Consider the following 13,391-nt stretch of genomic DNA (forward strand, 5'->3'; position numbering starts at 1 on the left):
ACGAGATTCGATGCCATAGGATGCGATTAGGTGCGATTTGGCTCGATCTAGCTTGGCTCATTTTCTGTGTCTCTATTTGGCTCATTCCAGCTCCATTGGGCTCCATTCAGCTCGAATCTGGTCGATTGGACTTGACTGGGCTCGGTTGGGCTCGATTGGGCTCGACTCAGCCCTAGATGTCCCTATTCGGTGCTATTCGGCTCTATTCAACTCTTTCCTAGTCTATTCATCTCGGTTTGACTGCATTTGACTCCATTCCACACCATTCTACGCTCTTCTATTCGACAGAACCCTATCCCGCCCTAGTCTTTCCTCATCTAGTCTCTTCTTTTCGATTCTGTTGTACTGGATTCTCGTTTTCTCTTTTCTCTATTCCATCCTATGCTACTCTACCACACCCTACACGAAACTAACCTATCCTGACTCATCCTCTTCTATTCTATTGGATTCTGTTTTCTCTGTTCTACCGTATGCTACCCTACCTCATGACACCCTACTGTACCATACCCTACTCCATAGGGGTACTCAAGAAGGGTACTAGTTTGGAAAAGGGACTACCTAAGGCAAGGGGACTAGTTCAGGCTACTAGTTAGGGCCACTGTACTAGTTAAGAGTACTAGTTCATGGACGGGTACTAGTTAAGGCTACTAGGAAGGCAAGGTACAAGTGAAGGCTACGACTTCAGGCAAGCGTATTAGTTTAGGCTACTAGTTGATGCAAGGGTACAAGTTCATACTACTCATTAAGGCCAGGGTACTAGTTAAGGCAACTGGTCAAGGCAAGGGTAGTAGTTATGGGTAGCGATAAGGCCAGGGTACTAGTTAAGACTACTAGTTAAGGCCAGGGTACTAGTTGAGGCAAGGGTACTAGTGACGGCCAGGGTACTAGTTAAGGCTGGGCTACTCGTCCATGCAAGGCTACTACTTCAGGGTACTAGTTAAGGCTTGGCTACTTGTTAAGAGGACTAGTAAGGCAAGGGTAGACGTTAAGACTGTTCCCTAAGGCAAGGTGACTAGTTAAGGGTACTAGTTACCACAAGGCTTCTAGTTCAGAATACTAGTTAGGGCCACTGTACTAGTTCAGAGTACTAGTTAAGGCTACTAGTAAGGCAAGGAACGTGTTAAGGCCACTACTTCAGGCAAGAGTACTACTTAAGTCTACTAGTCGATGCAAGGGTACATGTTAATACTACTGGCTAAGTCCAGGTTGCTAGGTAAGGCAACTGGTTAAGGCAAGGGTAGTAGTTATGGGTACTGACAAGGCCAGGCTACCAGTTAAGACTACTAATTAATGCAAGGGTACTAGTTAAGGGTACTTGTTGAGGCCAGGGTAGCCATTAAGACTATTCCTTAAGGCAAGGCTCCTAGTTAAGGGTACTACTTAGGACAAGGCTACCAGTTCAGGATACTAGTTAGGGGCACTGTACTAGTTAAGAGTATGAGTAAAGGCACGGGTGCTAGTTAAGGCTGCTAGTTAAGGCAAGGTACAAATACAGGCCGCTGCTTAAGGGAAGAGTACTAGTTAAGGCTACTAGTTGATGCAAATATACAAGTGAATACTACTAGTTAAGGCCGGGGTACTAGTTAAGGAAACTGGTTACGGCAAGGGTAGTAGTTCTGGGTACTGATACGGCCAGGGTACTAGTTCAGACTACTAGTTAATGCGAGGGTACTAGTTAAGGGTACTAGTTAAGGCTACCAGTGAAGGCCAGGGTCTTAGTTAAGGCTACTGGAGAAGGCCAGGGTACTAGCGAAGGCAAGGCTACTAGTTAAGGGTACTAGTTTAGAGAAGGCTACTAGTTCAGGATACTAGTTAGAGGCACTGTACTAGTTCAGAGTACTAGCTAAGGCACGAGTACTAGTTCAGGCCACTACTTAAGGCAAGAGTACTAGTTAAGGCTACTATTGGATGCAAGTTTACAAGTTGATACTTCTAGTTAAGGCCGGGGTACTACTTAAGGCAACTCGTTAAGGCAAGGGTACTAGTTAAGGCAAGGCTACTAGTTAGGGGTAGTAGTTAAGGCTTGGCTACTAGTTAAGGGTACTAGTAAGGCAAGGGCAGACGTTAAGACGATTACTTAAAGCAAGGCTACTAGTTCAGAGGACTAATTCAGACAAGGCTACTAGTTCAGGCTACTCGTTATGGCCGCTGTACTAGCTAAGAGTACTAGTTAAGGCACAGGTACTAGATAACGATACTAGTTAAGGCAAGGTACAAGTGAAGGCTACTACTGAAGGCAAGACGACTAGTTTAGGCGACCAGTGGATTCAAGGGTAGAAGTCAATACTACTAGTTAAGACCAGGGTACCAGTTAAGGCAGCTGGTTAAGGCCAGGGTAGGACTTATGGGGACTGAGAAGGCCAGGTACTAGTTAAGAGTACTAGCTCATGCTAGGGTGTTAGTTAAGGGTACTAGTTGAGGCAAGGCTACTAGTGAAGGCCAGGGTACTAGTTAAGGCTACTGGTGAAGGCCAGGGTACTAGTTAAGGCAGGGCTACTAGTTCAGGGTACTAGTAAGGCAAGGGTAGACATTAAGACTATTACTTAAGGCAAGGCTACTAGTTAAGGGTACTAGTTCAGACAAGGCTACTAGTTCAGGATACTAGTTAAGGCAAGGGGAGTAGTTCAGATTCAGAATTTAGGGTACTTGTCAAGGCAAGGGTACTCTCCAAGGCTAGTTGTCTAGCCTACTGATCTATACCACTAGTCTGACTAGTCCAGCTGTCTTGTCTAGGCTACTACTCTAGACTTCGCTTGTCTACTCTACTCTAGTCTGCTTTCGTCTACCCTAGTCTACCCTATCCAAAACCACCCTACCCTAACCTTTTCGAATCTATTCAATTGGATTCGAGTCAAAGCATTTCAATGTGATTGGACGCGATGATGCTTGAATCGGCTCATTCGGCACCATCAGCTCGATTCAGCTCGATTTGGCTTGAATCGCTTCGATTCAGCTTGTTTCAACTCAATTCGACTTGGTTCAGCCTTATTCGGCTCGATTCGACTCTTTTCTACTCTAGTTTTCTCTATGCAACTCCATTCGACTCGATTCTGCTCTATTCTGTTCTACTCTACCCTACTCTAATCTATTCTAATGGATTCGATTGGACGCTATTCGACGCGATTCATCACGTTTTGTTTCCTTTGGGCTCGATTCGGCTAGAATTGGCTCTATTCAGCTCTATTCTGCACTAGTTCACTCTATTCGACTCTACTCTTCTCTACTTTACTCTGCTCTGCTCTACCGTACTGTGCTATCTTCTGTTCCTTCTATTATGTACTGTTCTATTCTGTTCTGTTCTACCCTCCCAGCCGCTCCCCTCCCCTTCTCTAATCTTTGATTCTGTTCGAGTCATCGCATTTTCACGCCATTCGACCCGATTAGGCTTGAATCAGATCAATTCGCTTCGAATCGGTTCGATTGGGCTCCATTTGGCTCCATTCAGCTCCAATGGCATCGATTCTGCTGGATTCTGCTCGATTAGGCCTTCTTTGGCCCTGTTCGGCCCAACTATGCTCTATTCGACTCTTTTCTACTCTAGTCGTCTCTAGTCGGCTCCGTTCTAATCCATTCCACACCATTCTGCACTATTCTCCTCTATTCTCGTCTACCCTTCCCTACCCTAATCTATTCGAATGGATTCGATTTGACCCGATTCGAAGCGCTTCAACGCGATTCATCTTGTTTTGTCTCCATTCGCCTCAATTCGGCTATGCTCTGCACTATCTGACTCTTTTCTACTCTATTCTATTCTGCTGGATTCTTTCTGTTCTCTTCTGTTCTCTCCTATTCTGTTGGACTCTGTTCTATCCTACCCTACCCAACCCTACTGCACCCCACCCAAACCCACCCTACTTGAATCGATTTGATTCAATTCGATTCACTTCGACGCGATTGGACAGGATTCGACGGGATTCGACAAGGTCCGAAGGCATTTGACGGGATTCAAAGAGATTAGACGAGATTCCATACGATTCGACGTGATTCAGCAGAATTCTAGGAGATTGGACGCAGTTCGAAGTTATTGGACGTGATGGGGCGTGATTCGTCGTGATTCGACGACATTCGATGCAATCCGATGCGATACGAAGCGATTCGACCCGGTCCGACACAAAACGATGTGATTTGATGCGATTCGACGTGATTCGATGTGATTCGACGCTACTCAGTGACAGTCGGCGTGATTCTGCTTGATTCAGCTCGATGAGGTTCGAATCGGCTCTATATGGCTCCTCTACGTCTCTACTCGGCTCCATTCAGCTCTGTTTTCTCTATTCGTCTCTATTCGACTCTATTCGAGTCTATTCGACCCTACTCTTTTCTACTCTATTCTATTCCTTCTATTTATTCTGTCCTAATCTCTTCTAGTCTACTCTACTCTATTCTATTCCACCCTCCCCTCCCCTTCTCTAATCTAGACGTTTGGATTGGATTGGATGCACTGAACGGGATTCGACGTGATTCGGCTTGAATCAGCTCGATTCGATTCGATTTGGCTCTATTCGGCTCGTTTTGGCTTGAATTGCTTCGATTCTGCTCAATTCGGCCTTTTCGGCCCTATTCTGCTCTATTTGACTCTTCTCTACTCTTTTCGTCTCTATTTGACTCCATTCTACTCCATTCTATTTATTCCACACCATTCTACACTATTCTGCTCTACTCTATCCTACACCACTCTAATTTACTCGAATCCATTAGACGTGATTCCTCTCATTTCGACTCCATTCGGCTCTACTCAGCCGTATTCGAGTCTACCCTATTATACACTAGCCTACTCTATCGTACTCTAGTCTACTCTTCTCTATTTTCTTTATTCTTCCTATTCTGTTCTGTTCTATTCTACTCTATTCTACCCTACCCTATGCTACCCAACTCTACTCTACTCTAATCCATTGGATTGGATTGGCTTCAACCCATTTGGACACGATTCGGCTCAGTTTGGCTCCATTTAGCTCTGTTCGAATCTATTCTACTCTACTCTGTTTCCCTCTACGCTACTCTAGCCTACTGTTTTCTGTATTCGTTCTGTACTGTTCTGTTCTCTTCTCTTCTGTTTTGTTCTATGCTACTCTACTCTATTCCACCCTGCCATACCCGAACCTCCCCTACTCTAATCTGTTCAATTCGATTCCATGAATTTGGACACGATTCAGGTCGAATTGGTTCGATTCATGTCCATTCGGCTCCATTTGGCTCGAAGAGTGTCGATTCAGCTGGATTCGGCTCCATTCGGCTCCATTAGGCTCGATTTGCTGGATTTGGCTCAATTCTGCTCGATTCGGCCCTCTTCGGCCCTCTTCAGCACTATTCGGCTCTTTTCGACTCTTTTCGACTCCATTCGATTGCGTTGCACAGCATTCTACTCCACTCAACGCTATTTTACTCTACCCTACCCTAATTGACTGGAATTGGTTCGAGGGGATTCAACGCGATTTGCCTTGTTTCTTCTCCATTTGGCTCGATTCGACTCTATTCGACTCTGTTCTACTCTACACTATTCTGCTCTGCTCTAACCTTTTGGACTCGATTCTCTTGTATTCTTTTTATTCTCTTTTACTGTGTTCAATTCTCTTCTACTCTATTTTAACCAACCCTACTCTAATCTATTCCACTGGATTCGATTCCACGCATTTCGATGCGATTCGGCTCCAATCGGCTCCCTTGCACTCCATTCATCCCTCTTGGGCTCCAATCGGCTCGATTCAGTTCTAATCGGCTCCGTTTCGCCCTGGTCAGCTCTATTCAGCTTGAACAGGCTCTGTTCAACTCTATATGGCTCTACGAGTCTACTCAACTCTATTATCTCTTTTCAACTCCATTCTACACCATTCTACTCCATCCGACTGTATTCTTCTCTAGTCTATTGTCTTGTACTCTACCCTTCTCTAGTCTATTCTAATCGATTCGATTGGATTGGACTCGAATGGATGGGATTCAATGCAATTCAACGGGCTTCGACGCGATCCAGCATGATTCCGCGGGATTCGGCGCCATTCATCTTGATTTCTATCACGTTGGGTCTTTTGGGCTCTATTTTGCTCTAGTCGGCAATATTCAACTCTATTCTTCCAGACTCTGCACTACTCGACCCTATTCTATTCTTTCAGTTCTCTTCGATCCTGTTCTGTTCTACTGCATTTGGTTCTATCCTACTCTACTCTAACTTAGCCTACTGTAATCTGTTCTATTCTATTCAACAGACTTGAACGGGATTCGGCCTGATTCAGGTCCTATCGGCTCGAATCAGCTCCTTTTTGTGCGAATTCAACTCGATTCGGTTGGACTTGGCCCTTTTCCTCTCTATTCGGCTCTTTTCGGCAGGATTTGACTCTATTTGACTCTAGTCTACTCGTCTCTATTCTTTCTGTTCTATTCTAATCTATTCTTTTCTACCCTACCCTACCCTCATCTTACCTGCCCTACACTAAACGATTGGATTGGATTCGACACGTTTCAACGCGATTCGACATGATTCTTCTCGATTCACCTCGAATTTGGTGGATTCGGCTGCATTCAGCTCTGTTTGGCTCTATTCAACTCTATTGGACTCTATTCTACTGTACTCGTCTCTACTTCATTCTATTCGATTCTTTCTCTTGGGTTCTGTTCCCTTCTAGTCTAACCCCTCCTACTCTACCCTCCTCTACTCTAATCGATTCGATTCGATTCAATGCCTTTCAAGGCGATTCCATGGGATTTAGGCTCGAATTGGCTTGATTTAGCTCGATTTGGCTTGAATCGGGTCAATTTGGCTCGATTCTGCTCGATTCAGCATCATTAGGCTCGATCCAAACTTATCCGGCCCTGTTCAGCTCTATTCAACTCTTTTCTACTCTATTCGTCTCTATTTGGCTCCATTCGACTCCATTCCACACCATTCTACTCTGTTCGACTCCATTCTACACTATTCTATTCTCTTCTCCCCCACCCTACTCTACTCTAATCTATTCGATTCATGGAGATTTGTCTCATTTCCTCTCCATTCGACTCGATTCAGCTCGAATTGGATCTATTCATCTCTATTCTGCACTACTCGACTCTGACTAGTCTACTCTACTCCACTCTACTCCATTCTACTCTTTGTATTCTCTTCTCTTCTACTCTATGCTTCTCTAGTCTATTCCTCTCTGCCCTACCCTATTGAATCCCAGCCTAACCTACACTACTCTAAGCTGTTCTATTGAATTCGATTGCATTCAATTCGACCCGATTTGACACAATTGGACGGGATTCGGTGAGATTTCATGAGATTCGATGGGTTTTGGTGGGATTGGATGGACTTCGACGAGATTCGATGCCATAGGATGCGATTAGGTGCGATTTGGCTCGATCTAGCTTGGCTCATTTTCTGTGTCTCTATTTGGCTCATTCCAGCTCCATTGGGCTCCATTCAGCTCGAATCTGGTCGATTGGACTTGATTGGGCTCGGTTGGGCTCGATTGGGCTCGACTCAGCCCTAGATGTCCCTATTCGGTGCTATTCGGCTCTATTCAACTCTTTCCTAGTCTATTCATCTCGGTTTGACTGCATTTGACTCCATTCCACACCATTCTACGCTCTTCTATTCGACAGAACCCTATCCCGCCCTAGTCTTTCCTCATCTAGTCTCTTCTTTTCGATTCTGTTGTATTGGATTCTCGTTTTCTCTTTTCTCTATTCCATCCTATGCTACTCTACCACACCCTACACGAAACTAACCTATCCTGACTCATCCTCTTCTATTCTATTGGATTCTGTTTTCTCTGTTCTACCGTATGCTACCCTACCTCATGACACCCTACTGTACCATACCCTACTCCATAGGGGTACTCAAGAAGGGTACTAGTTTGGAAAAGGGACTACCTAAGGCAAGGGGACTAGTTCAGGCTACTAGTTAGGGCCACTGTACTAGTTAAGAGTACTAGTTCATGGACGGGTACTAGTTAAGGCTACTAGGAAGGCAAGGTACAAGTGAAGGCTACGACTTCAGGCAAGCGTATTAGTTTAGGCTACTAGTTGATGCAAGGGTACAAGTTCATACTACTCATTAAGGCCAGGGTACTAGTTAAGGCAACTGGTCAAGGCAAGGGTAGTAGTTCTGGGTAGCGATACGGCCAGGGTACTAGTTAAGACTACTAGTTAATGCCAGGGTACTAGTTGAGGCAAGGGTACTAGTGACGGCCAGGGTACTAGTTAAGGCTGGGCTACTCGTCCATGCAAGGCTACTACTTCAGGGTACTAGTTAAGGCTTGGCTACTTGTTAAGAGGACTAGTAAGGCAAGGGTAGACGTTAAGACTGTTCCCTAAGGCAAGGTGACTAGTTAAGGGTACTAGTTACCACAAGGCTTCTAGTTCAGAATACTAGTTAGGGCCACTGTACTAGTTCAGAGTACTAGTTAAGGCTACTAGTAAGGCAAGGAACGTGTTAAGGCCACTACTTCAGGCAAGAGTCCTACTTAAGTCTACTAGTCGATGCAAGGGTACATGTTAATACTACTGGCTAAGTCCAGGTTGCTAGGTAAGGCAACTGGTTAAGGCAAGGGTAGTAGTTATGGGTACTGACAAGGCCAGGCTACCAGTTAAGACTACTAATTAATGCAAGGGTACTAGTTAAGGGTACTTGTTGAGGTCAGGGTAGCCATTAAGACTATTCCTTAAGGCAAGGCTCCTAGTTAAGGGTACTACTTAGGACAAGGCTACCAGTTCAGGATACTAGTTAGGGGCACTGTACTAGTTAAGAGTATGAGTAAAGGCACGGGTGCTAGTTAAGGCTGCTAGTTAAGGCAAGGTACAAATACAGGCCGCTGCTTAAGGGAAGAGTACTAGTTAAGGCTACTAGTTGATGCAAATATACAAGTGAATACTACTAGTTAAGGCCGGGGTACTAGTTAAGGAAACTGGTTACGGCAAGGGTAGTAGTTCTGGGTACTGATACGGCCAGGGTACTAGTTCAGACTACTAGTTAATGCGAGGGTACTAGTTAAGGGTACTAGTTAAGGCTACCAGTGAAGGCCAGGGTCTTAGTTAAGGCTACTGGAGAAGGCCCGGGTACTAGTGAAGGCAAGGCTACTAGTTAAGGGTACTAGTTTAGAGAAGGCTACTAGTTCAGGATACTAGTTAGAGGCACTGTACTAGTTCAGAGTACTAGCTAAGGCACGAGTACTAGTTCAGGCCACTACTTAAGGCAAGAGTACTAGTTAAGGCTACTATTGGATGCAAGTTTACAAGTTGATACTTCTAGTTAAGGCCGGGGTACTACTTAAGGCAACTCGTTAAGGCAAGGGTACTAGTTAAGGCAAGGCTACTAGTTAGGGGTAGTAGTTAAGGCTTGGCTACTAGTTAAGGGTACTAGTAAGGCAAGGGCAGACGTTAAGACGATTACTTAAAGCAAGGCTACTAGTTCAGAGGACTAATTCAGACAAGGCTACTAGTTCAGGCTACTCGTTATGGCCGCTGTACTAGCTAAGAGTACTAGTTAAGGCACAGGTACTAGATAACGATACTAGTTAAGGCAAGGTACAAGTGAAGGCTACTACTGAAGGCAAGACGACTAGTTTAGGCGACCAGTGGATTCAAGGGTAGAAGTCAATACTACTAGTTAAGACCAGGGTACCAGTTAAGGCAGCTGGTTAAGGCCAGGGTAGGACTTATGGGGACTGAGAAGGCCAGGTACTAGTTAAGAGTACTAGCTCATGCTAGGGTGTTAGTTAAGGGTACTAGTTGAGGCAAGGCTACTAGTGAAGGCCAGGGTACTAGTTAAGGCTACTGGTGAAGGCCAGGGTACTAGTTAAGGCAGGGCTACTAGTTCAGGGTACTAGTAAGGCAAGGGTAGACATTAAGACTATTACTTAAGGCAAGGCTACTAGTTAAGGGTACTAGTTCAGACAAGGCTACTAGTTCAGGATACTAGTTAAGGCAAGGGGAGTAGTTCAGATTCAGAATTTAGGGTACTTGTCAAGGCAAGGGTACTCTCCAAGGCTAGTTGTCTAGCCTACTGATCTATACCACTAGTCTGACTAGTCCAGCTGTCTTGTCTAGGCTACTACTCTAGACTTCGCTTGTCTACTCTACTCTAGTCTACTTTCGTCTACCCTAGTCTACCCTATCCAAAACCACCCTACCCTAACCTTTTCGAATCTATTCAATTGGATTCGAGTCAAAGCATTTCAATGTGATTGGACGCGATGATGCTTGAATCGGCTCATTCGGCACCATCAGCTCGATTCAGCTCGATTTGGCTTGAATCGCTTCGATTCAGCTTGTTTCAACTCAATTCGACTTGGTTCAGCCTTATTCGGCTCGATTCGACTCTTTTCTACTCTAGTTTTCTCTATGCAACTCCATTCGACTCGATTCTGCTCTATTCTGTTCTACTCTACCCTACTCTAATCTATTCTAATGGATTCGATTGGACGCTATTCGACGCGATTCATCACGTTTTGTTTCCTTTGGGCTCGATTCGGCTAGAATTGGCTCTATTCAGCTCTATTCTGCACTAGTTCACTCTATTCGACTCTACTCTTCTCTACTTTACTCTGCTCTGCTCTACCGTACTGTGCTATCTTCTGTTCCTTCTATTATGTACTGTTCTATTCTGTTCTGTTCTACCCTCCCAGCCGCTCCCCTCCCCTTCTCTAATCTTTGATTCTGTTCGAGTCATCGCATTTTCACGCCATTCGACCCGATTAGGCTTGAATCAGATCAATTCGCTTCGAATCGGTTCGATTGGGCTCCATTTGGCTCCATTCAGCTCCAATGGCATCGATTCTGCTGGATTCTGCTCGATTAGGCCTTCTTTGGCCCTATTCGGCCCAACTATGCTCTATTCGACTCTTTTCTACTCTAGTCGTCTCTAGTCGGCTCCGTTCTAATCCATTCCACACCATTCTGCACTATTCTCCTCTATTCTCGTCTACCCTTCCCTACCCTAATCTATTCGAATGGATTCGATTTGACCCGATTCGAAGCGCTTCAACGCGATTCATCTTGTTTTGTCTCCATTCGCCTCAATTCGGCTATGCTCTGCACTATCTGACTCTTTTCTACTCTATTCTATTCTGCTGGATTCTTTCTGTTCTCTTCTGTTCTCTCCTATTCTGTTGGACTCTGTTCTATCCTACCCTACCCAACCCTACTGCACCCCACCCAAACCCACCCTACTTGAATCGATTTGATTCAATTCGATTCACTTCGACGCGATTGGACAGGATTCGACGGGATTCGACAAGGTCCGAAGGCATTTGACGGGATTCAAAGAGATTAGACGAGATTCCATACGATTCGACGTGATTCAGCAGAATTCTAGGAGATTGGACGCAGTTCGAAGTTATTGGACGTGATGGGGCGTGATTCGTCGTGATTCGACGACATTCGATGCAATCCGATGCGATACGAAGCGATTCGACCCGGTCCGACACAAAACGATGTGATTTGATGCGATTCGACGTGATTCGATGTGATTCGACGCTACTCAGTGACAGTCGGCGTGATTCTGCTTGATTCAGCTCGATGAGGTTCGAATCGGCTCTATATGGCTCCTCTACGTCTCTACTCGGCTCCATTCAGCTCTGTTTTCTCTATTCGTCTCTATTCGACTCTATTCGAGTCTATTCGACCCTACTCTTTTCTACTCTATTCTATTCCTTCTATTTATTCTGTCCTAATCTCTTCTAGTCTACTCTACTCTATTCTATTCCACCCTCCCCTCCCCTTCTCTAATCTAGACGTTTGGATTGGATTGGATGCACTGAACGGGATTCGACGTGATTCGGCTTGAATCAGCTCGATTCGATTCGATTTGGCTCTATTCGGCTCGTTTTGGCTTGAATTGCTTCGATTCTGCTCAATTCGGCCTTTTCGGCCCTATTCTGCTCTATTTGACTCTTCTCTACTCTTTTCGTCTCTATTTGACTCCATTCTACTCCATTCTATTTATTCCACACCATTCTACACTATTCTGCTCTACTCTATCCTACACCACTCTAATTTACTCGAATCCATTAGACGTGATTCCTCTCATTTCGACTCCATTCGGCTCTACTCAGCCGTATTCGAGTCTACCCTATTATACACTAGCCTACTCTATCGTACTCTAGTCTACTCTTCTCTATTTTCTTTATTCTTCCTATTCTGTTCTGTTCTATTCTACTCTATTCTACCCTACCCTATGCTACCCAACTCTACTCTACTCTAATCCATTGGATTGGATTGGCTTCAACCCATTTGGACACGATTCGGCTCAGTTTGGCTCCATTTAGCTCTGTTCGAATCTATTCTACTCTACTCTGTTTCCCTCTACGCTACTCTAGCCTACTGTTTTCTGTATTCGTTCTGTACTGTTCTGTTCTCTTCTCTTCTGTTTTGTTCTATGCTACTCTACTCTATTCCACCCTGCCATACCCGAACCTCCCCTACTCTAATCTGTTCAATTCGATTCCATGAATTTGGACACGATTCAGGTCGAATTGGTTCGATTCATGTCCATTCGGCTCCATTTGGCTCGAAGAGTGTCGATTCAGCTGGATTCGGCTCCATTCGGCTCCATTAGGCTCGATTTGCTGGATTTGGCTCAATTCTGCTCGATTCGGCCCTCTTCGGCCCTCTTCAGCACTATTCGGCTCTTTTCGACTCTTTTCGACTCCATTCGATTGCGTTGCACAGCATTCTACTCCACTCAACGCTATTTTACTCTACCCTACCCTAATTGACTGGAATTGGTTCGAGGGGATTCAACGCGATTTGCCTTGTTTCTTCTCCATTTGGCTCGATTCGACTCTATTCGACTCTGTTCTACTCTACACTATTCTGCTCTGCTCTAACCTTTTGGACTCGATTCTCTTGTATTCTTTTTATTCTCTTTTACTGTGTTCAATTCTCTTCTACTCTATTTTAACCAACCCTACTCTAATCTATTCCACTGGATTCGATTCCACGCATTTCGATGCGATTCGGCTCCAATCGGCTCCCTTGCACTCCATTCATCCCTCTTGGGCTCCAATCGGCTCGATTCAGTTCTAATCGGCTCCGTTTCGCCCTGGTCAGCTCTATTCAGCTTGAACAGGCTCTGTTCAACTCTATATGGCTCTACGAGTCTACTCAACTCTATTATCTCTTTTCAACTCCATTCTACACCATTCTACTCCATCCGACTGTATTCTTCTCTAGTCTATTGTCTTGTACTCTACCCTTCTCTAGTCTATTCTAATCGATTCGATTGGATTGGACTCGAATGGATGGGATTCAATGCAATTCAACGGGCTTCGACGCGATCCAGCATGATTCCGCGGGATTCGGCGCCATTCATCTTGATTTCTATCACGTTGGGTCTTTTGGGCTCTATTTTGCTCTAGTCGGCAATATTCAACTCTATTCTTCTAGACTCTGCACTACTCGACCCTATTCTATTCTTTCAG

This window comes from Elephas maximus, chromosome 5, assembly GCF_024166365.1.
Source record: "Elephas maximus indicus isolate mEleMax1 chromosome 5, mEleMax1 primary haplotype, whole genome shotgun sequence".
Lineage (NCBI taxonomy): Eukaryota > Metazoa > Chordata > Mammalia > Proboscidea > Elephantidae > Elephas > Elephas maximus.